Source organism: Nerophis lumbriciformis, linkage group LG09 (assembly GCF_033978685.3).
Source record: "Nerophis lumbriciformis linkage group LG09, RoL_Nlum_v2.1, whole genome shotgun sequence".
In the NCBI taxonomy this organism is placed as follows: Eukaryota; Metazoa; Chordata; class Actinopteri; order Syngnathiformes; family Syngnathidae; genus Nerophis; species Nerophis lumbriciformis.
Genome location: NC_084556.2, coordinates 31,549,037 through 31,576,593, shown reverse-complemented (window position 1 = coordinate 31,576,593; position 27,557 = coordinate 31,549,037). Strand labels below are relative to the sequence as shown.

The 27,557-nt window shown below is 40.9% G+C and overlaps 1 protein-coding gene across 3 annotated transcripts in view; it reads right to left on the bottom strand.

The window, feature by feature from the left end:
• specc1 (sperm antigen with calponin homology and coiled-coil domains 1) overlaps nucleotides 1-27,557 on the bottom strand; it is a 163,765-nt gene that overhangs the window by 16,664 nt on the left and 119,544 nt on the right. The window lies entirely within an intron of this gene.

Sequence of the window (27,557 nt, the reverse complement as noted above, 5' to 3'; positions counted from 1 at the left end):
ATTCATGGTAAATGTTAAAGGATTTGCCTCATCATATTGTTACACAATAATCTATAGGTTAATCTGTAGGTAAAAATTTACGGTGGTTTTTAAGGCATATTACTGTAAATGGAAACATTTTCCTACGTTTTTTTACAGTAAAATTCTGGCAACTGAGATGCCATTTTTTGGTACCATAAAATCCATTGTTGTTTTTAGGGTGTGTTACCGTGAATCAGGGGTGTCAAACTTGTTCTTCTATCGAGGGCCAAATCGCAATTATGGCTGCCCTCAGGGGGCTGCATTAGTGAATATATGAATATAAATGTATTACACATAAATTACATGGCAGGCCACATAAATTAATGTGGTGGACAACATACAATGATGTGGCGAGCCACATAAAGCAATGTGGCTGGAGACAAATTATGTGCTGGGCAACGCTAAATGTTGTGGCAGGCCACATTAAATAACATGTCAGAACGCATGAAATGGCGTGGTGGGCCACATAAGTGGTCACATTAAATGAAGTTTGACACCTGTGGCTTAGAAACATGAAACTTTCTACTTTTGAATGTTAGCCTGCTTGGTGCTTGTAATTTGAATGATATTGTTTTTTTATTTTCATTTATTTTTTTTTATTTTTTAATTAAATCAACATAGAAAAAAACACATGATACACTTTCAACTGGTGCATCAACCCCCCAAAAAAACCCTCCATCCCCCATTCACACTCATACACACCCACTCACACAAAAGGGGTTGTTTCTTTCTGCTACCAATATTCTGGTTCCCACAACATGGACAACACTTCTGCAAGGGACACAGTCCCTGAAGCACACTTGATTGTTTGTGCTGCTGGTCCACTAACATTTTCATTTAATTACTATTTTTTTTCTTTATGTAATTATTTTTATATTGTTTTACTTTCTTTTTTATCCAAGAAAAGATTTATTTATCTTATCTAAAAAATAAAAAAAAAAAATAAAAAAAAGGGACCTTGTCTTCACCAGACCTGGTTGTAAATGAAATTAGCTTTGTTTAAAGGTTTAAAAAAAAACAAAAAAACAGGTCCAGTACAGATAATGTCCAAGTCGGGTTCAGCAACACACACCTTCATTCATGTACACTGAAAAAAAATAAATAAATAAATAAAATAGAAACATTTTGTAACACAACAGATTGCATATAATCTATACACAAAATTACATTTTCAAAACAAAAAAACAAACAAAACAAAAGTATGTACAGTCCAGATTATGTTCAGGTCACTGAAAATTAGGGAATACAACAACAGATAGCATATCTATAAACATAATTATACTTTCAACATAAGCCTTTGAGGACTTCCCATCTTTTTTTTGGCATCATTATCGTTTTCAACCATGTAACTTTCTAAAGATAAAAAATACTGAATAAATGTTTTAAAGAAAGTAATACTAAGTGAATATCTGTTTTTGGCCTTAAAAATAAACCTTTTACCGAGTACTATAATTAAATTGATTAAATCATGATTGTCAATGAACTCTCCCAAAATAACAGAAACCACATCAAGCTTCATAAACAAACCAATCCTTAAACACATTTTTTCAACTTCCACCCAAAAAGAAGACACAATATGACAATACCAAAACAAATGCAGGGTGGATTCAGACTCCTGACAACAAAATCGGCAGTCATCTGACTCTGTCATATTCCATAATTTTAACATTTTCCCCGTGAGTAAGAAGTTATAAATAATTTTAATTTGAAAATAACGATTTTGCACATCAATAGTAGTTTTATAGATTAGTTTGAATATGGCATCCCACGGCAACGATATTGTTGTATATATATATATTGTATATTGTTTTTTGTAAAATCAATTTGGTCAAACTTTTAGCTAACGTTCTCCCGGTTATGTGAATGTATATAGCATGTGTATATTGATATACAGTACTAGCGTTGTGTAGCAGTTACCATAGCAACACAAATGCAACCTCCCCTGTACTTGGGTCAGGTGATTTTAAAAGGTTAATGCCTTTACAGGATGTTCTCAGGATCTACTTGGATCCCCTTTAAGCCTCTGGTGATCTTTTGAGATATCTCTTTGAGGTAAAGACATGCACAGCAGAAGACCACCAGGACACAATGATGAAGATCACATTAATAATATGTTCTGATCATCAGTGTCTTTTGGCACATATTCATGCCTGCATGTGTTACTTTTAAAATGTTGTTCCTAGAAGCCATGGATGTCTCTTGGAATATCCTCTGGGTGATGAACGTGCAAAGCAGCACATCCGCGCGCGTGTGTGTGTGTGTGTGTGTGTGTGTGTGTGTGTGTGTGTGTGTGTGTGTGTGTGTGCAATTCAAAGGGGATCCTGCAATCACACTGTATTCTGGGTCGCAGGATATGAAACAGCTTTTGAGAGAAATACTTCCTCTAAGATATTGTTTATTCTTCTTGGTTCAGTATGAATACATCCTCTTTTATTCCATACCATGCCCTTGGAAATGAGGCTCACAAAATGTCATGTCATACAATGAATAGATAAAGCTGACACACCCTATAAACTACTTTTATGATAGCATCACTCCAGTCAACAAAAACTCTATAGTTCAGTTAAATAACAAAGCATAAGTCATTGTTGAAAGCAGGAAAAGGGGTGTGCACACTCTAAACTAACTCCACATTTGGACTTTATTACAGCATTCACATTTAGGAAGGGAGGAGTGTATCCGAATCTCACATGTCTATATGCTAGTATTTGTCCTCACATCAATGGTTTTCAGTTTGTCAGTATGTTCTTCCAAAACCCAGTTACGATGATATATATATATATATATATATATATTTTTTTTTTTAATTTTATTTTTTTTTTAAATATTATATTTCTTAAATAGTAGCAGTAAACTTCTTCAACGGTAGTATTGTGTGATATGGTTATAAATAACTGTCCAAAGGTAACCGAAGTAAAACACAAAGGTCACAGTGGCATGGTGCCCAAAATGAAATGTTGCTGTGGGCCCCAATTTAACTATGCACAGCCCTCATCACCACCGACACAGTATGTTTTCTTTAATCATTACATAACTTCTCCTAAACGTTAAAACAACATCAACACGAATGCACAACATCGAGCATGGGAAACGTGGTATTTGTTTTACCCTAAAGTTCAAATTTAATGGGGCCATATTATGATTTTTTTACTACAAAAACATTTCCTTAGGGTCTACATCAGGGGCATACTTGCCAACCCTCCCGGATTTTCCGGGAGACTCCCGAAATTCAGCGCCTCTCCCGAAAATCTCCCGGGACAAATTATCCCCCGAAAATCTCCCGAAATTCAGGCGGACTCAGGCCCATGCGGACCTGAGTCCGCTTTCCCACAATATCAACGGTGTGCCTGCCTAATGACGTTATAACTGTAGACTGATCGACGGCGAGTTCTTGGTTCCTTATGTGGGTTTATTGTTAAGCAGTTTCATTAACGTCCTCCCAGCGCGGTAACAACACACAACAACAGCAGTCATGTTTTATTCTACCGTAAAGCAGTTCGTCTGCCGTAAACAGCAATGTTGTGACACTCTTAAACAGGACAATACTGCCATCTAGTGCATTTGATGAAAGCCCTTTTGTACGTGCCACACAGCAATGCATCATCAGAGAGGGTGTTCAGCATGGTTAGAAAAATAGTGACAGAATAGAACAAGGATGGACAATTCAACCCTTAACTCAACAAGTATATGTGTAAATAAATGAACACTGAAATTCAAGCATTTATTTTATATATATATATATATATATATATATATATATATATATATATATATACATAAAATAAAAGAAATATATATTTATAGCTAGAATTCACTGAAAGTCAAGTATTTCTTATATATACCGTATTTTCCGCACTATAAGGCGCACCGGATTATTAGCCGCACCTTCTATGAATTACATATTTCATAATTTTGTCCACCAATAAGCCGCCCCGGACTAAAAGCCGCGCCTACGCTGCGCTAAAGTGAATGTCAAAAAAACGCTGCGCTAAAGTGAATGTCAAAAAAACAGTCAGATAGTTCAGTCAAACTTTAATAATATATTGAAAACCAGCGTTCTAACAACTCTGTCCCAAAATGTACAAATGTGCAATCACAAACATAGTAAAATTCAAAATGGTGTAGAGCAATAGCAACATACCGGTAATGTTGCTCGAACGTTAATGTCACAACACACAACACACAAAATAAACATAGCGCTCACTTTCTGAAGTTATTCTTCATTCGTACCGGTAAATCCTTCGAATTCTTCGTCTTCGGTGTCCGAATTGAAAAGTTGCGCTAGCGTGGCTTCCAAAATGGCGGGCTCCGTCTCTTCGAAATCATCGGATTCAGTGTCGCTGTTGTTGTGCAGCAGTTCTGTGAATCCTGCCTTCCGGAAAGCTCGGACCACAGTTGTGACAGAAATATCTGCCCAGGCATTTACAATCCACTGGCAGATGTTGGCGTATGTTGTCCGGCGTTGTCTGCCCGTCTTAGTGAAGGTGTGTTCGCCTTCGGTCATCCATTTTTCCCACGCAGTTCGCAGTCGTGATTTGAATGCCCTGTTGACACCAATATCCAGCGGTTGGAGTTCTTTGGTTAATCCACCCGGAATGACGGCGAGTGTTGTATTTGTGTGCTTCACTTGTTTTTTGACACCATCTGTGATGTGGGCGCGCATAGAGTCATATATCAACATGGACGGAGCAGCGTGAAAAAAGCCACCCGGCCGCTTCGCGTAAACTTCCCTTAACCACTCGCTCATCTTTTCTTCATCCATCCATCCCTTCGAGTTAGCTTTTATGATGACGCCGGCTGGAAAGGTCTCTTTTGGCAAGGTCTTCCTTTTGAATATCACCATGAGTGGAAGTTAGCATGGCAAGCTAGAACCACAGTGAAGGATGACTTCTCATTCCCTGTGGAGCGAATATTCACCGTACGTGCTCCCGTTCCACAGTGCGGTTCAGTTGCTGTGAAATACGGTAGTAATCCGTGTGCGGATGGAGAGATTGCGTCTTTTTATGACCCGGATCGTTTAGTAGGAGCCATTTTGTGGTCTTTACAGATGTAAACAGGAAATGAAACGTACGGTGATATCCGCGCGTTTTTTCTTCTTCTTCCGGGGGCGGGTGAAGCGCTTCCTGTTCTATGGGGGCGGGTGCTTTCCTTGGCGGTTGCTTGCGTAGAAGAAGAAGCGCTTCCTGTTCTACCGGGAAAAAAGATGGCGGCTGTTTACCGAAGTTGCGAGACCGAAACTTTATGAAAATGAATCGTAATAAAGCGCACCGGGTTATTAGGCGCACTGTCAGCTTTTGAGAAAAATTGTGGTTTTTAGGTGCGCCTTATAGTGCGGAAAATACGGGTATATATATATATATATGAAATACTTGACTTGGTGAATTGTAGCTGCAAATATACTCTTCCCCTCTTAGCCACGCCCCCCACCTCCCGAAATCGGAGGTCTCAAGGTTGGCAAGTATGATAAGGGGTCCCCAAACTTTTTGACTCGGGAGCCGCATTGGGTTAAAAAAATTTGGCCAGGGGCCAGGCTGTGTGTATATATATATATATATATATATATATATATATATATATATATATATATATATATGTGTGTGTGTATATATACATATATACATTGTCTTTATAATCCATTTTGTCATTGAACATCAATTAACATTGATGTTCATCAATATTTAACGTTGTCACGTTATCGATGGGAAAATTCATTTTTAGACAATATGATTTGCCTGAGCGGCTAGGAGACACCAAGAGTAACAAGCGGTAGAAAATGCATTAGAAAGGAAAGATTAAAAAAAAAAAAAAAAAACAAACAAAAAAAAAAAACGTTTTACAACTTGGGACTTTTTGTGGGCCGGATTTTGGATGCTTGGGGACCGGTTCCGGCCCGCGGGCCGTAGTTTGGGAACCCCTGGTCTACATAAAGCATGTAATGTTGGTGCTTTGGTCAAAATTTTGCATGGATTTTGTTTTACAGCCCACCTTCAAGCCGTTTTCTGACTGTCTCTTTAGAATTTCCGTGTCAAAGTCCTCCTCCAGGCCAAGCCCCTTTTGACTGCGTCTCCAGCCCGTCACCCTTGTTGTAGGTCCATATCGAGTCCACTGATTGACATAAGTCAGAACTATACGCCAGCCAGTTTGCCCCACAACAAGACAGAGAAAAAGTTGGCACTTATTGACTACAAACTTTGGACTACACCTGAATAAAAATGGCGCACTCGCGCAAAGCTCTTTGGATAAACCTCTACCTTATATGGCGATATGTCACTAAAGTCTCCAACTCCAAATGGCTTGTATGGAGAAAGTTTGGAAGAAGGCAAGATTGTTTTATAAATATCTCCGACATGCCTAAATGGTTCGATTACACATTTTCAGGACTTATGTGGAGCCCCAAAACATAAAAACAGATACCAGTAGGTAAGAAAAGTTGGTTTTGCATGATAGGACACATTTAATAGTTGAAATGAAATATGTGGAAACTAGCTAGTTGTTTTGGTATGTTGCATTATTGTGTAGTGTGGATCACGTCTATGCTGAGCAAATGCGCAGAGGGTTGAAACAGCTCTTGTGTGGTCTGCTGACAAGGTTTCTTTTGCTAGTTACTGTGATTTTAAACAAGTTGTTCACAATGTATTGCTTTTCATTCACTGAGATGAATGGAGAGTGAATTGACTGCAGCGTTTAGGATTTAATGTCTCAGGGACGCAAGACACGTAACTAGCAACATCACTGCTAATGATAAACTTAAATTAAAGGGGTCCTAGTCTACTGATTTCGAAGGCTTTTATGATGATACTGGATCACATTAAAAAAAATCAAAATACTCCATAAATCCTGAGTTCTGTACAGGTTAATAAATCTGCCATCTTCATTTAATCCTGGATTCTGCAGCCTCCTTCGCAACTACGCCTACTTTGTTGAGACTGGCCAGCAAAAAGAAAAATATTGGATATTGGGGGAAAAAAAACCCTCGTCGAACTGTGTTTGTTACAAAACAGCTGTCTGTGATCCGTGGTAAGAGAAGAGGAGCAGTGACCTTGACATAAGTCTTTAACTCCCCAAAAACTAAATTCACATTCATTGCTGCCTTACTCCGGGTTAGAAACACAATTGTTACATTTGAAAAAACAATCTTTGGCTGCCATTTTCAACATGCGGTACTGAGCAGATATAAATGGCCTAGCAACGTAAAGTTATCAATTCACGTGGAAATCTCATGACGTTCCCATACCAGACTGACTATTCACGAGATTAGCAAGTGGCATGAAAATTAAACTAGGAATAATGGCATATACACAGATGGAAATATAGGATTAAGAAGCCTTTAAATAATGCAAATAAGCATCATAATAAAAGGGATGTTTGCAACTTGCTCAAACCACAAAATACAACAGGAACAGCACAGGCGGGTTACAATCACAATGAAGGAATATTTGTCACAATTGGAATTCAAAATTTGTAAAAGCATCTACTGTACCTAAACTTGACATACAGAAGATTTAATCTTATGATACTGCATACACTGCCATCTGATTGCAGCCCAGTAAATGATTAAGGAGTTACCAAAAGGATGTAATCAAGCAACAAAAAGTAGAGAAATTAATACATATTTGAAACTGAAAACACATCGTTCAACTGCAGGAGAACTTTGTGTCAAACTGAGTAGGCGCTCATAGCAATACCTTAAGTGACAGATGACGCTCCAAGCTTTCCATCTTCAGTCTGTGCCCCGAGGGCCAGAATCCACCTGATTTTCATTCCAAATATCTAATCACACAATTGATCCAAATCAGTCACTGCAGGCAAATGCAATTAGCTACCTGATTGGACAGAAAATGTGCAGAACTCCTGAGGTCCTGAAGAAACAATAGCAAAAGCTTCACTCCAACACATGAATGTTGCCAAAAACCTCAATTAACTCTAGTACTGAGACATGTCTTTTATGGTCCTTCATCTTAAAGACTAACTGTATGTAGGTACAGAACATGAAACTGACAGTGGCATGCGGTGAAGTTCATTACTTTCAATTCTTGTGCTTTGATCAATGTTTTTATAGATTGCTCATTAAGAAAATATCAAGAAAAATAATAGAATAATTCACGAGGCAAGTATAAAAATGTTGTATTCAAATTAGGGATATCAAAAATAAGTTAACCATGTGATTAATCACAAAAAAATATTGCATTAATCGTGTATGTTAGGGATCGACTGATTATCGGTGCAGGATTTTGACTTATCGATATCGGCCAAAATTGTTTTAATTTTTTTATAACTACAACAGAAATACACCAGCAGATACAATACAATACATACACATATGATGCCAGTATTTAGTATTGAACAATAAAAAAAATTGTGAAAAGTACAGAGTAAGTTAGTAGTAATAATCAGTGATCCTTTCTACTAAGCTGTGCTGCGGTCCTCAGACGACTTGCTATGAAGTGGAAAAGGGATAGGATTAAATAAGCTTTGCTTCTTCTTTCTCATTTTAAGACATGTTGTAAAATGAAATGAAAAAATTTAAAATATGTCATTTATCATATCGAAACTGTACACATTAGTGATTCTCAAACTGTGGAATGCGGGCTCTATCTAGTGGTACACGAAATAATCACTTTTTTCAAAGTAGAGTGTTTTATTTTTCTATATTCAAACAGTATTACTGTTCAAACTGTGCGTAATGTTACAGAGGCCAAAAAAAATATTATACATGTTAAATAAAACCTCTACCTTCTTTTTTATGCATACTTAGGCCTACTATGTTACTGTATTTTAATGTTGGTCATAATGGTGGTACTTGGAGAGACAAGTTTTTTCTGTGGTAGTACTTGGTGAAAAAAGTTTGAGAACCAGTGGTATACATGTTCCAAATATACTTCAACCTCCCAACCAGCCAATCAATGTTTCAGGGTTTGTCAAGAGGAAACCTTACAATGTATTAAATCCATAAACTTCCACAAAAGTGATTAGCTTGGAAGTTAGGGTGATTTAGTGAAATCCATTATATATAGATTTTTACAAATTCTCAGAAGATTTCCCATATTTTGAAATGCAAATGTTGATGCCCTCTCTTAGACACACGTAATGAAGGTGTTTGTGCGATCCCCGGATGTTTTTTGGTGCCAAAGTAACCACAACATTAGCGCTGCATAAAACATTGTGTCGCTACTGGTCTAACTTTAACCTAAAAAATATTTTTTTAAACTACTTAAAGCCTTGTCCAGCGGTTTAGTGACAAACTATTCATGTTTAGCTAAATTTAACCGTAAATGTACATTGGTTCAAAATATCGGTTATTGACCTCCTTCACTGCTAATAATCGGTATCGGCCCCTGAAAAAAACATCCATCCATTCATTTCTACTGCTTGTCACAATGTTTCTTGACGACAAATTTCCCTTTTAAACGATGTTCCATTTGAAAGGAACATTTGGTACAGAATGTGTGTGGACTCTATTGTTTTTTTGTTAAATTTGCACACGTTTGTTGTGCCAAACAGCTTATTCTGCTGTTGCTGTTGCCTCTTGTTTTGAGCTTTCGCTATAGGCAACACCTTCACTAGAATTTGAACATGCGTCAGGTCATTATGTTCACTAACAAGTCCAGATTTTACGGTCAAGATAGAGTAACGCCTCTTTATCACTGGAAAGCTTCATTAGGGAATCTCAAACCTCCACTAACTGGGACTAAATTTAACATAATAATAATAATAATAATGATTTTGTAACAAACAATTAATATTAATCTACTTGGGATATTCTCTAGGTTGGAAATTATACACAAAGCCACCTAAATCTTACTCATTGGAATGACGAATCTTCAGAACAATTGGAAAGTCTGCATGTAAACATATATAAAAACAAGATTTTGTAGGTATAAACAAGTTGGAGGACGTCTTTTATAGCTATTTCTAAACGTATCACAGGACTACAGATCATCACCACCTGCTCAGTGGCCTTGTGGTTAGAGTGTCCCCCCTGAGATCGGTAAGTTGTGAGTTCAAACCCCGGCTGAGTCATACCAAAGACTATAAAAAATGGGACCCATTACCTCCCTGCTTGGCACTCAGCATCAAGGGTTGGAATTGGGGGTTAAATCACCAAGAATGATTCCCGGGCACGGCTACCGTTGCTGCTCACTGCTCCCCTCACCTCCCAGGGGGTGAACAAGGGGATGGGTCAAATATAGAGGACACATTTCACCACACCTAGTGTGTGTGTGACAATCATTGGTATTTGAATTTTAACTTTGCTCGCGTGCGGAAAACAACCCACACTGTTCTTTTCCGATGAATGGAAATCGGTTTGGATGTCCAGGACAATACACCAGGACGCCCCAAGGATCAAGCCTGTCATGACGTGGACACTGCTATCCACAGTAAAGCTAGGCTTACTGTACATTATGTCAGCTGCCAAACATGAAAGAAGCCCTTACTCTGAAATCGACAGTCATAAGACAAGCCTCCTGGACAAAAGTTTAATGGTCATATAAGACAAAGATTGAGCTATTTAGCCGCAATGACAATAATATGTTGTAGGAGTCAATGAGAGGCTTTCAAAGCTAAGACGACTGTAGCAACTGTGAAGTATTATAGTAGCATCTTGCTCTGGGGCTGTTTTGCAGCTGGTAGTACTGGAGCACTGTACACATTATATGGAATCATAAAAAAAGGATACTTTTCAACGTCACAAATCAACAGCTAGACAACAAACTTGGACACAGTTGGGTGTTCCAACAAGACAATGATTAAAACAAAACATCAAGTTGTCTGGAATGGATACATCAGGCTAAACAAAAGCCTATCTTACTTCTGGAATTGGCTTTCCCAAAGCCTAGATCTAAACTCATTTGCACTTTTGTGGACTACTGTATACTTAAAAATTATGTTCCAGGAAACCAACCAATTTAAATAAACACTCATAATTATGCTAAGAAGAGTGTCAAGTGATAGTGAATACTGATACCACCATCTAGGGATGAGCAATATAGCCTAAAATTATATTATGTGATATAGCAGCCTCCTGGGATAACTATATATCACAATATATTATTTTGGTATCTAAATAATACAATACCTTTAAAAATGTGTTACAGAGGCTTAAAATTAGTTTTTTGTTCCGGTTGCATTATTTTTTCAAAACTATTACTAATCTACTTGCTAATTTACTGTTAATATGTGGTTACTTTCTGCTGTTTGTTTGTCACCCGAGTCGCCTGAGGATGACCCTCAGAAGCGCTAGTCTCGCTATTGGAAGGCTTTGAAGTTCACCAAAGGAGTTGCCAAGTTGACGATGATACCGCTCTGTCATCAGCGCTGGGCACCGTAACAGAGGTGTTCGGCAGATTCTTATTCCACACCGCAGAGGCAACATTGATCGTCTTCACACTTTCCCGTCAGATGAAGCCACTTTCGGAGAGCAGGGTGGTGATTGGATCAGAAATGTATGAGGTCGATCTTTCTTCAACAACGAGGACTCCTCTTGAGGGTTGGGTTTGTGGGATGTTAGGGAGATGAGACGGGATGGAGGGAGGATGATTGCATGGCGAGTTAATCGATCGGGTTGGTTGTCATCTTGGGGGAGGGAGGAGCCGAGCTTGGCTTGTTCATTGGCAAGGTCGTTGCCTGCTAGGTTGCAATGGCCTGGGACCCAGATGAGTTGTATCCCTTTTTAAGATGGGAAAGCCGATAGGGAGGATTGGATTGATATTATGGAGGAGTCTGTGGTGTTGGGGTTGCTGGCAGCTTGGACCAGGGACTTGCAGTCGTTGATGATGGAAACTGAGGACCAGTCGTCATACTGACGCATCCAAGAGATGGCGGCCATCATGGCAGATTTTTCAGATTGAAATGAGCTGCTAAAGGTCCCAGTGGTAGCATGCCAAGAGTGGAGGATGTCATCTTCACGAAGAACTATCAAACCTGCTCCTCCATTCTGGATGCCATTCAGCGTAGAGACATCTGTGAAGATTTGAAGGTCGGTAGGACTGGCAGAAGTTTTGGTCTTTTCTGCTGCAGCAAGTTGTTGAGATGGGGATGAAGATTTGAGGATGGGAGTAAAAATTGCAGTCGGCGGAACTGGCAGGGGCCACGGGATATCAGTAGTATGTACAGGTTCAGTTGGGCCCGTCAGTAGGTTGAGTTGGGATAAAACAAGGGTAGTGGAGTTTCGTCAGTCTACACGTTTAAGGCGCTTTGGGATAGATTTTTGATGAAATTGTCGTCTGTCGTCATCTGTTGGAAGGTGCGCCCAATTGTCAGCTTTGCAAAGAGAGATATTCTGGAAGCAAGTAGAGAGGTGGGAGATGGGCTTTGTGGAGGATCGCGTCCTTTGGGGTGGAGCGGACTTGGCTAGTTATGGCTCAAGCTGCATTGAATTGAGCTCTTTCTATCTGTTGAAGATTGGTAGAAGAGATCCACGGGGCCCATATTCAGCATATTCAGCCACACTTCTCATAGTTGCAATATAGACCATCAGAGGGTTGCCAGCCCCACGTTGTACCCGACAATTTTCGCAGAAGATTAGAACGTTGTTGAAGGGTTTGGCTCACAGAAGGAGCCAAGTAGGTCATTGATGAAAATTGTAAAGAGAAGAGGAGACAGGACTGAGCCTTGCGGAAGACCTTCTTTGAAAGTGCGGCAGCGTCAAGTCGTTCCGTTTACTTTCACCCTGGCTAGTCGATTAGTGAACCAGGTCTTCACCCATTCCACAAAACAAAGGGGGATGCCTAACTCCAACATTTTTTTAAGCAGTCGTGTTCGCCACACTTGATCATACACTTTGCTGGAAGTCAAAGAATGTAGCAATGGAGCGGTGACTTGGCTTGGACTGGAACCCATCCATGATGAATTGGGACAATCGTAGGTATTGATCAGTGGTGTAGCGACCTCTCCGGAAACCAGCCTGCCAGGAGCTAAGAAGAGAGTGTTCCTCCAACCATCATGACGGACGGTTTGCAAGCATATGTTCAAACGTCTTTCCCATATTTTCCTTTCTGCTGTAATATGGTTCTATCTACACTTCTGTTAAAATGTAATACACACTTATTCTTCTGTCGTTTGGATACTTTAAACTAGTTTTGGGCGATACTACAGATACAATGTGGGTATCAATCCAATACCAAGTAGTTACAGGGGCAGTGTTGGTCAAATCAATGCTGATGCTAAAATGTTCAAGATCATTGAACGATACATTTTTTTCTTATAATGTTAATCAGACGAAAACACAGGATGGCAGTGGAACAATAATTACATATTACAATTATTTCCTACTATTGGCTCTGATTTAAATTAATTTGGGTTTTGCCCTTAAAGTCTACCTGTGTCCAGGGACTTACTTCCTGAGTTATTAAACAATATACAAACCACAACAGATTTTTTGATAGTTCAAAATATTGATCTAACTACTGTAGTATCGACAACATAGCGATACTATACTTGGTATTTGTTTTGATCCACCCACCTTTGTGTACATTCAAGAGATCCAGCGTGCGGTTAGCATATCCTCCTATGGTGTGTAGTGTAGCATGTTTAACTATTACTCATCCTCCAGTGATAATGATATTTGTAAGAAACAGTTTATTTGCCGCCATGCAGATGAGGATTATTGGCTTAGAAATTGCAGTTTGCACTGTGGAGGGATGTTAGCCGCTAGCGCGAACGTTATGGTGCATTGAGGATGTGTTGGTTTGCTTGTCACTGTCAAATCTGCAGGACGCAGCTAGAATGTGTCAACAACATGCATTATCACGGTTGTAATGCATTTGATAGTATTAGTAGTAGTATTAAAAGCTCTATCGTCGGCCAAATTAATATCATTGATACCGTCTATATTGCGCAACACTACTACTATCCTGAGTTCCCCCTAAGTAATTAACTAGCTCTGAATCCCCTATTGGGTCTCAAAAACCTCTATCACCACCCCCATAACAATTCAACCATTCATCCCCAGTGACAAAGTGAGAGTAGTTGGCGGCCTGTGCATCAAAGCCATGTCTGAGGGGCAGACCTGTACAATCATGTCAGCCCTCATTCCTCTCATGAGCACCCCTTTTTGCAGCACTGCTGGCAACCGTGTGTGTGTGTGTGTGTGTGTGTGTGTGTGTGTGTGTGTGTGTGTGTGTGTGTGTGTGTGTGTGTGTGTGTGTGTGTGTGTGTGTACCTCTTACATTGTACGCATGCATGTGCACTGAGGGAGAGATTTAATGTTAGTCAGAGTGCAGTCACTCAGAGACAAAGATAGATCATGACAAACACACAGATAAGCAGCATGTTTGTGTGTGTTTAAAAGTAAAGTCAGAGGAGTGTAACATGTCCTGATGAAGGTCCAAGCTGATAGTTCTGTTTGAGTCTGGGTGGCGCAGGGTAAAAGAGGTGCTTGTGGAGATTAGGAGGAGAGGCATGCATGCTAAAACAGCAGTAGACAAGAGAAGCTCGCTGGGAGCCAGCTCAGAAAAGCAAACACAGCATCAAGCGACAGGAAGCGTCTCGCTTGGCACAAAAGGCAGTGCCATGGCTCTTTTATTATGGCTCAGAGAAAAAAAAGAAGCAGAGGTTCATTCACAGAGTCGACTGAAAAGACAATAAAAAGCAGAACACAGAAAGATTTGTCCAGCAAGAAACGTGATATAGTAAACAATGTAGCAGTGGGTCAGCAGAGTAAGACTTTTTTTTCTAGGAATAATCACTTTTGTGGCTGCAGAACTTGACAATCAAATTATAACAGGAGTGTGGCAGTCATTACTAAATACTACAGGAAGTGGCATAGTGCCAAATTCTGAGCTCCCATCCCACCCTAAACCCAACATCGCTGCCCCATACATACACACTTGGTCTGTTTAAATGCATACAAAACTATGCCTGGATTTAATTGAATCCAGCTATTTAAAAACGCATTAAAAAAATGTAACTATGTTTTTTTTTACTTTTTAACGATAGGATTAACTATCTAGAACATAAATATTTTGGTTTTGTTTAGAAGTTTTGAAAAAAGCCAACAACTTCAATATTTAGTGGCCAAATAATCGGATAACCTGTCATTATCCACTTAAATATGATTAGAAATCTGTCACGTTTTCCTTTACTTTAAAGTGTAAAGTAGGGAGTAGCTGATACACATAAGTTATGTGGTTAGTAAGAATTATATTAATGCATCATTATTATATTATTATGATTACATTATTATGAATGCAATTGAGGGTCTTTGAACACACCACAGTTTAGGGCAATTAGATGCAAACGTGAAACTTGTACATATTTTTCTCCTACGCTTCTACAAATATATTTATCGTACAGTATTTTTACCTTTGTTGATGGTATGACGTCTGTGTTGAGTGAAGTGTTCAAAGCGAGCTTCGAAACATTTCACATTTTTGATAGGAAATGCTAAAAGGTAGACATTCCTTATTTGATCTAATCAACTTTATTATTGAAGTTACACGACTATATTATGATGCAGTGACGTGCAGTCAGGGGAGGCAGGTGAGGCGGGGCCTCACGTGCCATCATGGAAAGAAAAAAATTTAAAAAATTAAAAAAAAAAATTAAATTGTTATATGTATCCAGTGATTATACTATAAAGTTATTTTCCATTTAACTTCACCAGTTTTAGATTATTTTTTATTCAAAAACGCTGAATTTTCACATTTGCTGTTCAAATACTGAGAAGAGACTTGCGGTGAGTCAGCAGCCAGTTGAGGCACGTCACTGAGTTGAGCCTCGCCATGGATTGCGCAATGACTCGGCTAACTGCTGGCCTGCTGTGCAGTGAGACCTTATTGCTATATGAATTATACTATACATTTCCATAGTTTAGTTAGCTGAGGTATATAATGTACAGTGTATTTTGTCAACAACTGTATGTGTGTAACGTATTTCTTGTGCTGAGCAATCATAAAACTGCTGCGAAGACGCACTGTGTGAGGCTCGCAGTAATCCCGCCTCCCGGTGGTAGAGGGCGGTAGTGATCCCAGGGAGCATTTCTGCGACTACTCGGCTGCAGAATAAGTGACAACCAGTAACAGTTAGCAGCGATCGTTTATTACTTCCTCTTGCCTGGACTACTAACATGGAGGATTACATACCTAAAATAAAACAGTTTTCTAAACTGGACTTTCAATCGAAGCAGGAGGTAATACTTAAAGGAAGATCTCCATCGAGACAGAGAGACTTTTAAAACTGAAGAAGAATAAGGAAGACTTCTATAAACAAGTTATCGATGCTTTTGTTCAAAAGGAGCGGTGCATGGACTTCATTTATAAGTAAAGGTAAGACCATAATAACGTTTTTTTTATTAAATGTGCTTTTTTGTGTTCTAAAGTTTGTATGTGTAAAGTTAAAGTTAAAGTACCAATGATTGTCACACACACTAGGTGTGGTGAAATTTGTCCTCTGCATTTGACCCATCCCCTCACCCCCTGGGAGGTGAGGGGAGCAGTGGGCAGCAACGGCGTCGTGCCCGGGAATCATTTTTGGTGATATAACCCCCAATTCCAACCCTTTATGCTGAGTGCCAAGCAGGGAAGAATGCTGGTATGAGCTTTTAAACATAACCCGTTAACTGCTGCCAATCAAATGGTGAATAAGATACTCTTTAGGGTTCATATGTTTGTAAATCTGACTGTGATGAAGTCAGTGCCTCACCAACATTATGATGTATTTTTAATAAATTACTGGCAAAAAAAAAAAAATCAATCTTGACAAAAGCCCATGGGTCCCCTTGTGCTTTGACAATCCGAAAATGTACAAAAAAAATCCCACAGAATGACAAGAAGATGTTGTGACACAAATCATTTTTAAATATCACACAAAAGGGTTGAAAGCAGAAGACATCAGCCTGAGAGGCAGGGTCTGACCGATGAGCTCAGAATATTTCCAGCACTAGTATGAAAAAAGCAAAAATGACAAAAGGAGGACATTAAAATTGAGAAATTACAGCATAAAGAAACACAAAAAAGCAGCCTTGGTCATGAATCAGAGTCATGAGTAATGACGGCTGTAAAACTGGAGCAATGAGGAAGGTCAGAGTCAGACTCCCTAGCAGCACTTTAATATAGCACAACAAAAGGTACAGTAGTTAAAATATTATACGTATTCTCTACAAACATTTTCCTGCAAATAAGAGTGAGAGCAAGACTTGATACCTTACTGTCATCTTGCAAATAAACTGATCACATGTCCAGCCTTGTTGGACTATCAAGTGTCCCTCAGACAGCAGATAAAGAGCCCTTCTAAATCTGTCCATCTGGAAGATCTGCTCAGGGGGATCCTGGACTTGCCTTTCTACAAGACACTAAAGCTTCTCATCTGGAAATATTTGAAATAACCCAATTGTCCTTGAATTAGACAGCCCAGCATTTCCTGCTATTGTTATAATGAGGTTATTAGGCTGCGCCTGGAGTGATTTAAATAACGATTCAGCACATCCACATGCCGAGTTTCTAGATTAGCGACACACATACACGTACAGCTATAAAGTGTTACTTTGGTAGAGGCTAAACATTCCCATCATTCATGTTTCACCTATTACTGTTGATTCCAGGGTTACAAGAATTTACAGACATGGTGGATTTTTTTTTCCTCACTCAATGTCTGACCTCCATTCCTCCCACTCCAGGGGGGTCCATTCCTGTTTTTATGCATGCATGTGTGTGTGTGGGTGTGTGTGCGCGCGCACGCGCATTTCCCCAGACAAGGCCGGATGAGCCGAACTCTGTCAGGCCCAGCTGAGCCTAACGCTTCCAGCCTTTGCTCATTGTTCCCATCTTAAACAAACAGGCTCTTTATTTTTGTTTAGCTCAGATGGTTAATGAAAATCTTTTAAACGCGTCCGCAGACGTACTAATTTGGGACATCAAAGAGCCTGATAAATATACAGCGGGAGACAAAAATTGCATTCCAATAAGCACAAAACAAAATCAAGTAAGTTTACCAAAAAAAAAGTTTAAAAAAAAGCCACTAAACGACAATTTGAAACGGCATTATTTACTACTGATAACTTTGACATCACATTATTTTGCCAAATATAACAATGGAATGACAGGGCACAGATGAATTATATGCCAAAGGCGCTACAGTTGGTGCTAAATTATTGCCTGCTATTTTCTATGTACCATAGTTCTCCTAACTATAGTAATATAGGAATAATTGCTTCTTTCTTGGAATGGTTTTGAGGAAATAGGTTTGAATATTTTCAAATCAATGGTGGGCGTCAGGGCCAGCAAGTCCTTCTCTGCAGGCCTTAACACTATCAGAAGAAGCACTGACCTGCATTTACAACTTGTATTTGTTCCATGAAATTTTATTTATTTAAAGGGGAACATTATCACCAGACCTATGTAAGCGTCAATATATACCTTGATGTTGCAGAAAAAAGACCATATATTTTTTAAACCGATTTTCGAACTCTAAATGGGTGAATTTTGGTGAATTAAACGCCTTTCTAATATTCGCTCTCGGAGCGATGACGTCACAACGTGGCGTCACATCGGGAAGCAATCTGCCATTTTCTCAAACACCGAGTCAAATCAGCTCTGTTATTTTACGTTTTTTCGACTGTTTTCCGTACCTTGGAGACATCATGCCTCATCGGTGTGTTGTCGGAGGGTGTAACAACACGAACAGGGACGGATTCAAGTTGCACCAGTGGCCCAAAGATGCGAAAGTGGCAAGAAATTGGACGTTTGTTCCGCACACTTTACCGACGAAAGCCATGCTACGACAGAGATGGCAAGAATGTGTGGATATCCTGCGACACTCAAAGCAGATGCATTTCCAACGATAAAGTCAAAGAAATCTGCCGCCAGACCCCCATTGAATCTGCCGGAGTGTGTGAGCAATTCAGGGACAAAGGACCTCGGTAGCACGGCAATTGTTCCCGCAGACGAGCGAGCTAAACCCCCTATCGACCCTAGCTTCCCTGGCCTGCTGACATCAACTCCAAAACTGGACAGATCAGCTTTCAGGAAAAGAGCGCGGATGAGGGTATGTCTACAGAATATATTAATTGATGAAAATTGGGCTGTCTGCACTCTCAAAGTGCATGTTGTTGCCAAATGTATTTCATATGCTGTAAACCTAGTTCATATTTGTTAGTTTCCTTTAATGCCAAACAAACACATACCAATCGTTGGTTAGAAGGCGATCGCCGAATTCGTCCTCGCTTTCTCTCGTGTCGCTGGCTGTCGTGTCGTTTTCGTCGGTTTCGCTTGCATACGGTTCAAACCGATATGGCTCAATAGCTTCAGTTTCTTCTTCAATTTCGTTTTCGCTACCTGCCTCCACACTACAACCATCCGTTTCAATACATTCGTAATCTGTTGAATCGCTTAAGTCTGAATCCGAGCTAATGTCGCTATAGCTTGCTGTTCTTTCCGCCATGTTTGTTTATGTTGGCTTCACTATGTGACGTCACAGGAAAATGGACGGGTGGTTAAAATCAGGCACTTTGAAGCTTTTTTTTAGGGATATTGCGTGATGGGTAAAATTTTGAAAAAAACTTCTGAAATTGTGATAATGTTCCCCTTTAATGTTTCTCTTGGCTGTGCTTCTTCCAGTATGTGTATTTTCAGATTTCAGCTTCTATATGTCAATGTTCCTGCCCAGTGCCTGCAGAATCAGAAGTGCAGGCGGATGTCACTTAAACTTTAATAACAATGGGTGTGTGTTTTTTTTAACTAAATCTGTTTCCAGATTCGCCTTACAGAGCCTTCTAGCAGGCACAATAACGTCACTATTGTATTGCTATTGATCAGAGCCAACTAACAAGCTGAATAATCTGTCTTAAGTACACACTACACACCTCTGTACATAGGGGGGACAGAGGTGGACAGGGTGAAAACCTTTAAATTCCTCGGGACCTACATCAGCGAGGACCTCACCTGCAATCACGACACCCAACAAACAATAAAGAAAGCCCAGCAGCGACTGTACTTCCTAAGAAGGCTGAGAAAATTTGGCATGCCATCCAAAATTCTCAGCAACTTCTATAGAAGTACGGTTGAGAGTGTCCTTACCAGCTCAATCACGGTCTGGTATGGAAACTGCACTGCTAAGGACAGGAAGGCACTCCAGCGAGTGATTAAAACTGCTCAGTACATATCAGGAGCAGCCTTCCCCTTCCTACAGGACATGTACTCTACCAGGGCCACCAGGAGAGCACACAACATCATAAAGAACAGTACACACCCCCAGCACAGTCTCTTCAGCCTCCTACCATCAGGCAGACGATACAGGAGCCTGAAATCCAGGACTACGAGACTGACAAACAGTTTCTACCCACAGGCCATCAGGCTTATGAATGCTAACTTGTGAATGCTAGCCCCCCGTTTTACTTACTGTGCCTTGTATATACATTTTTATTTTTATTTTAGCTAAGTACCGTGTGACTTGTTGAAGGGTGGACTAGCAAAATAAGATTTTCATTGTACAGCAAACTGTCTGTTTAACTGTGCATATGACAATAAACAATCTTGAATCTTGAATCTAATATGCACCCAAATCGCCCACAATGAATGACAAAGGAAGACGAGATATTGACTTCTTTTCAAGAAAAGTTAAACATGTGAGGAAAGGCTGAGAAGCTTGTCTCAGCGTGGGAAAGGATTTGATCACCACTTCCAGAACAGTGGTTACTAGTAAAAACACATTTCATTTTAAAAAAAATTGAAAAGAAATTGCTGGGTATTGTGGCCAAACAGCTATATTTTTGTCTCATGTGACCACAGAACTTTCTTCCAGAAGGTTTTATCTTTGTCCATGTGATGTCAGATGAAACAAAAATTGAGCTGTTTGGCCACAATACCCATCAATATGTTTGGAGGAGAAAAGGTGAGGCCTCTAATCCCAGGAACACCATTCCTACCGTCAAGCATGGTGGTGGTAGTATTATGCTCTGGGCCGGTTTTGCTGCCAATGGAACTGGTGCTTTAAAGAGAGTAAATGGGACAATGAAAAAGTAGGATTACCTCCAAATTCTTCAGGACAACCTAAAATCATCAGCCCGGAGGTTGGGTCTTGGGCGCAGTTGGGTGTTCCAACAGGACAATGACCCCAAACATACGTCAAAAGTGGTAAAGGAATGGCTAAATCAGGCTAGAATTAAGGTTTTAAAATGGCCTTCCCAAAGTCCTGACTTAAACGTGTGGACAATGCTGAAGAAACAAGTCCATGTCAAAAAAAACGAACACATTTAGCTGAACTGCACCAATTTTGTCAAGAGGAGTGGTCAAAAATTCAACCAGAAGCTTGTGGATGGCTACCAAAAGCGCCTTATTGCAGTGAAACTTGCCAAGGGACATGTAACCAAATATTAATATTGCTGTATACTTTTGACCCAGCGGATTAGGTCACATTTTCAGTAGACCCATAATAAATTCATAAAAGAACCAAACTTCATGAATGTTTTTTGTGACCAACAAGTATGTGCTCCAATCACTCTATCACAAAAAAGTAAGAGTTGTAGAAATGATTGGAAACTCAAGACAGCCATGACATTATGTTCTTTACAAGTGTATGTAAACTTTTGACCACGACTGTCTGTGTGGATGTGATCACATGGGGGGCTAAAGTGTGAGTGTGTTGTGCAGGTGTTTGTCTGCTTTGATCGGTTTACGTTTTGTTACGGTTTATTTAGCATTGTTTGAACACAGTCAGCATAACTAATTGTCTAAAGAACATTTGAGTTTTTTACAGTTTTGCATATCAAAAGTGTCACTTCTTTGAATTGGTGTGGTAATTTTGAATTGACTTAAAAACAATGAAGAATTTAATCACATATTAAATGAAAGTCAGCAATCCTCGCCTCCATGGCGGTAAATAAAACAATGTTTCTCATAAGTATCATCACTGGAGGACAAGGAATAGCTAAAAATGCCACACGACACACCATAGGAGGATAAGCTAACCGCAAGCTAGAGCTCTTGAATGAAAACAAAGGTGGGCGGAACAATACAAATATCGACAGTTACGTAGTATAATATAATATGGTCGATCATTTTTTATTATCAATAAAAATATTGTTTTTGTTGGATTGGTCACAAGTCCCTGGACACAGGAGGGCTTTAAAGCGACCATGTTATGCTCTTATTTTCCTACATTCAAAACACTTCCTTGTGGTCTTCATAACATGTAATAATGCTTCTTTGGTAAAAATTGTGCATAGATTATGTTTTTCAGACCATCTTCAAACCGCTTTCTGACCGTCTCTTCAGGGGGGGGGGGGGGGGTGTTTTGTGGGCGGTCTTATATGCGTGCCTCCACTTCAACTGCGTCTTGTCCCCATCAGCCATGTTGTAGTTTTTAGCACTTCTTTATGGAGTCTACTGACAGATATACGTAAGAACTGTACTAGGGCTACAACTAACGACTATTTTAATAGTCGACTAGTCATCGACTATCTTATCGACTAGTCGGAATATAATGCACACACAATCAGTGGCTCTAACTAAGCCATCAATTTTGAAATTCAGCTCGAGATATTTTTAGGCATGTGCTTACTAAAAACAAAAATAACTAATTTGTTCATAAATATTTATTTATACTGTAACTATGCTGCTCATTAGGCTGTTATAAACATTTAAATGAAATATTTGTCAATTCAAAAGTAAGGACAGGAAAAGTGCAAGTATATTTTTTATGTAAAAAAAAAAAAATAACAGCAATAACTATGAACTGGCATTTTTATTATTCTAATAGACTCAATGCATATAATTGTATAATTTATTAATTTTTAACAATTTATCAATCTGATTGCATGTTTAATCTTATGATACCGGCGCATTGGTGCCTAATGTTTAGTGTGTTTGTTGTTGTGTGCGATTGACGTTTGTTATTGTGCCTTTCTTCATTGTACTGCAAATGAATGCTGCTTTAAAAAGTACTTTAATTGAGTTCAAATTGTTGGGACTTTTGCAGATCCCAAATACACAAAAAGAGGTAAGAAAAGTTGGTTTTGCATAATAGGTCCCCTTTAAGTTAAAAAACTAAAGGATTTAAATCAAAACCATATATATCACAATATAGATTTCTGGCCATCCTTGTAATGCACGAGCAATTAATGACAGCAGCCACATTGCACAAGATGATGGGACAATCAAACGGTCTGCAGCGTGAGTGATCAATGTGAGTACAGAGGGAGCAGGATTTGATCTTAAATCATGCCTCGTCTATGTATGCACATATTCTGTTACTTTGTACAATCCATTAAATATTCCCCAACTGTATTCAGAAAGAAGTATTTTGAGTTGCATGTCTGTGTCTACTTCAGAGTTGAGGTGCTTTCGACCCCAAGCGGATGTTCATTTCCCGTGTCTACTGTAGGGCAGAGTCAATCAGGGCCAGATTAAGATCCTCACTCATCAATATCCCCTCACAACCGCACACACAAATGTGCAAGTCCCCCTGAGGCTTCAAACAGTGCCTGATTTAAGGCACGTAGGCCATTGTCCTCACCTTTCATCACAGCATTTTAACCCTCAAACGCATGCAGTAAATAAGCAGAATGTTTGCACAGCATGGAAGCAGACAGGAAAAAATCGGTTCCCAAGCTCCACTGTTCTCTCTGTGTCCCGTGTGACGATGACAGTGTGCGTCCAATACTGATTAGCTAAGTGTTACATCAAGCTTTGTGTGCAGATAACACAACACTGATTTGCTATTATACCAGCACACAATGTTGCACTTTCTAATTAGGCTGCCGTTGGACTGAAAGCTCTGTCTGCTGATGGCGAGAATGTCACAGCAACCAGTACAGAGCTGACCTTCTCATTGCCTTTGCCCCCCATCTTTGTCAACGCTGCTTTGCTGGCAGATGCAAAAGACCCAATTTGGTTGAGCAGAGTTGCCGAAAAGTGTGGTTGTTAAAACGTCCTCTTAAATACTTATAAATTATCTTAAATGAATTACGTTGCATGAAAACCCTAAATTAGCTATGGGCAAGCGACTTACCCTTTTGATCAAAGTCCGCGGACAAGAAGAGTGGGTCTGAAGAGTTCATGTGGATAAACTGATAACAGCATTGACCTTATCACAGGCAACATGGCCGTCACAGACCAACGTGGAGATCCTGGTGGTTGTTCAAAGCCATATGCACCGTATGACAGATCAGTCACATTCTTTGGGTAAAAAGTCTGTAAATGGTGTCCTGATACGGACACATCCTAACCTTTTCAACAGACACATGAAGTCCTACACCTGAGATTTTAAGGGGCCACATTTCCAGAAAGCTAAGGACCGGGGGGGGGGCCAGATTTCTTCCTTCACTATGAGTCTTATTTTGTATATTCAGAGAACAAGCATCCTCTACAGTAGACATTTTATTTTGGTCTTTTCATTGTGTCAGAGTTACCGGAGCATTCTGCTTTTTCAAGGACCTTCTGCAAAAATGTGAGTCTCTCACAAGATTTTTTTAACTGAACTTGCGGGCCTACAGTCGAATAGCCCTAAGAGAGAACCTAAAATGGAACTATGACGAACACTACTAGTAAAACTAAAGTTAAACTTCTGACTGCATCCAAAGTAAACAAGCTATCCATCCATCCATCCATCCATCCATCTTCTTCCGCTTATACGAGGTCGGGTCGTGGGGGCAGCAGCCTAAGCAGGGAAGCCCAGACTTCCCTCTCCCCAGCCACTTCGTCCAGCTCCTCCAGGGGTATCCCGAGGCATTCTCAGGCCAGCCGGGAGAGATAGTCTTCCCGACGTGTCCTGGGTCTTCCCCGTGGCCTTCTACCGGTCGGACGTGCCCGAAACACCTCCCTAGGGAGGCGTTCGGGTGGCATCCTGACCAGATGCCCGAACCACCTCATCTGGCTCCTCTCGATGTGGAGGAGCAGCGGTTTTACTTTGAGCTCCTCCCGGATGACAGAGCTTCTCACCCTATCTCTAAGGGAGAGCTACGCCACCCGGCGGAGGAAACTAATTTCGGCCGCTTGTACCCGTGATCTTGTCCTTTCGATCATGACCCAAAGCTCATGACCATAGGTGAGGATGGGAACGTAGATCGACCGGTAAATCGAGAGCTTTGCCTTCCGGCTCAGCTCCTTCTTCACCACAACGGATCGATACAGCGTCCGCATTACTGAAGACGCCGCACCGATCCGCCTGTCGATCTCACGATCCACTCTTCCCTCACTCGTGAACAAGACTCCGAGGTACTTGAACTCCTCCACTTGGGGCAAGATCTCCTCCTCAACCCGGAGATGGCACTCCACCCTTTTCCGGACGAGAACCATGGACTCAGAGACTTGGAGGTGCTGATTCCCATCCCAGTCGCTTCACACTCGGCTGCGAACCGATCCAGTGAGAGCTGCAGATCTTGGCCAGATGAAGTCATCAGGACCACATCATCTGCAAATAGCAGAGACCTAATCCTGCAGCCACCAAACCAGATACCCTCAACGTCCTGACTGCGCCTAGAAATTCTGTCCATAAAGGTTATGAACAGAATCGGTGACAAAGGGCAGCCTTGGCGGAGTCCAACCCTCACTGGAAACGTGTCCGACTTACTGCCGGCAATGCGGACCAAGCTCTGACACTGATTATACAGGGAGCGGACCGCCACAATAAGACAGTCCGTTACCCCATACTCTCTGAGCACTCCCCACAGGACTTCCCGGGGTTCACGGTCGAATGCCTTCTCCAAGTCCACAAAACACATGTAGACTGGTTGGGCAAACTCCCATGCACCCTCAAGGACCCTGCCGAGAGTATAGAGCTGGTCCACAGTTCCACGACCAGGACGAAAACCACGCTGTTCCTCCTGAATCCGAGGTTTGACTATCCGGCGCAGCCTCCTCTCCAGTACACCTGAATAGACCTTACCGGGAAGGCTGAGGAGTGTGATCCCACGATAGTTGGAACACACCCTCCGGTTCCCCTTCTTAAAGAGAGGAACCACCACCCCGGTCTATCCAATCCAGAGGTACCGCCCCTGATGTCCACGCGATGTTGCAGAGTCTTGTCAACCAAGACAGCCCCACAACATCCAGAGCCTTAAGGAACTCCGGGCGGATCTCATCCACCCCCGGGGCCTTGCCACCGAGGAGCTTTTTAACTACCTCGACAACCTCAGCCCCAGAAATAGGAGAGCCCACCACAGATTCCCCAGGCACTGCTTCCTCATAGGAAGACGTGCTGGTAGGATTGAGGAGGTCTTCGAAGTATTCCCTCCACCGATCCACAACATCCGCAGTCGAGGTCAGTAGAACACCATCCCCACCATACACGGTGTTGACATTGCACTGCTTCCCCTTCCTGAGGTGGAGGATGGTGGTCCAGAATCGCTTCGAAGCTGTCCGGAAGTCGTTTTCCATGGCTTCCCCGAACTCTTCCCATGTCCGAGTTTTTGCCTCCGCGACCGCTGAAGCCGCACACCGCTTGGCCTGTCGGTACCTGTCTGCTGCCTCCGGAGTCCTATGAACCAAAAGAGCCCGATAGGACCTTTTCTTCAGCTTGACGGCATCCCTTACCGCTGGTGTCCACCAGCGGGTTCTAGGATTACCGCCACGACAGGCACCAACCACCTTGCGGCCACAGCTCCAATCGGCCACCTCGACAATAGAGGTACGGAACATCGTCCACTCGGACTAAATGTCCAGCGCCTCCCTCGTGACTTGCTCAAAGTTCTTCCGGAGGTGGGAATTGAAACTCTACAGAAATATAGAAAAAATAATATCATACTTTCCAAACATTTTATTTTGTTAAAATACTTAAATTTCTGTTTGACTTATGGTTTTAAAGTAAATTATCCATCAAAGGTTCCACCTGCTCAGTGGCCTTGTGGTTAGAGTGTCCGCCCTGAGATCGGTAGGTCGTGAGTTCATACCAAAGACTATAAAAATGGAACCCATTACCTCCCTGCTTGGCACTCAGCATCAAGGGTTAGAATTAAATCTGTTAATTAAAACATTTAAACATTTGTTAAATCACCAAAAATTATTCTCGGGCGCGGCCACCGCCGCTGTTCAGTGCTCCCCTCACCTCCCAGGGGGTGATCAAGGGTGATGGGTCAAATGCGGAGACTAATTTCACCACACCTAATGTGTGTGTGAGAGACACTGTAAAAATGACAATACATTTAACTGTAAAGTTTGCGATGTTTTTTACAGCATATTACTGTAAATTGAAAAAACTCTACCACTGTTTTTTTTACGGGAAATTCTGTCGCCTGAGCTGCCAGTGTTAGTACTGTAAGATCTATGGTTGTGATTAGAGATGTCCGATATTATCGGCCGATAAATGCTTTAAAATGTAATATCGGAAATTATCGGTATCGTTTTCAAAAAGTAAAATTAATGACTTTTTAAAACGGCGCTGTACGGAGCGGTACACGGACATAGGGAGAAGTAAAGAGCAGTCGCATCTCTCAGTCTGCAGCACCTCCCCTCTCCCCTCTTCCACACACAACACAGGAGTTGCAGCACGACTGCAGCATGAGAGGTTAACTGGCGACACTTGATGACCTCATCAAACCGCCACGAGCAGAGCATAACAACAACAAGAGTGTGTTGTTGCCGGTGCTGTAGCCGTGGCTAACAAGT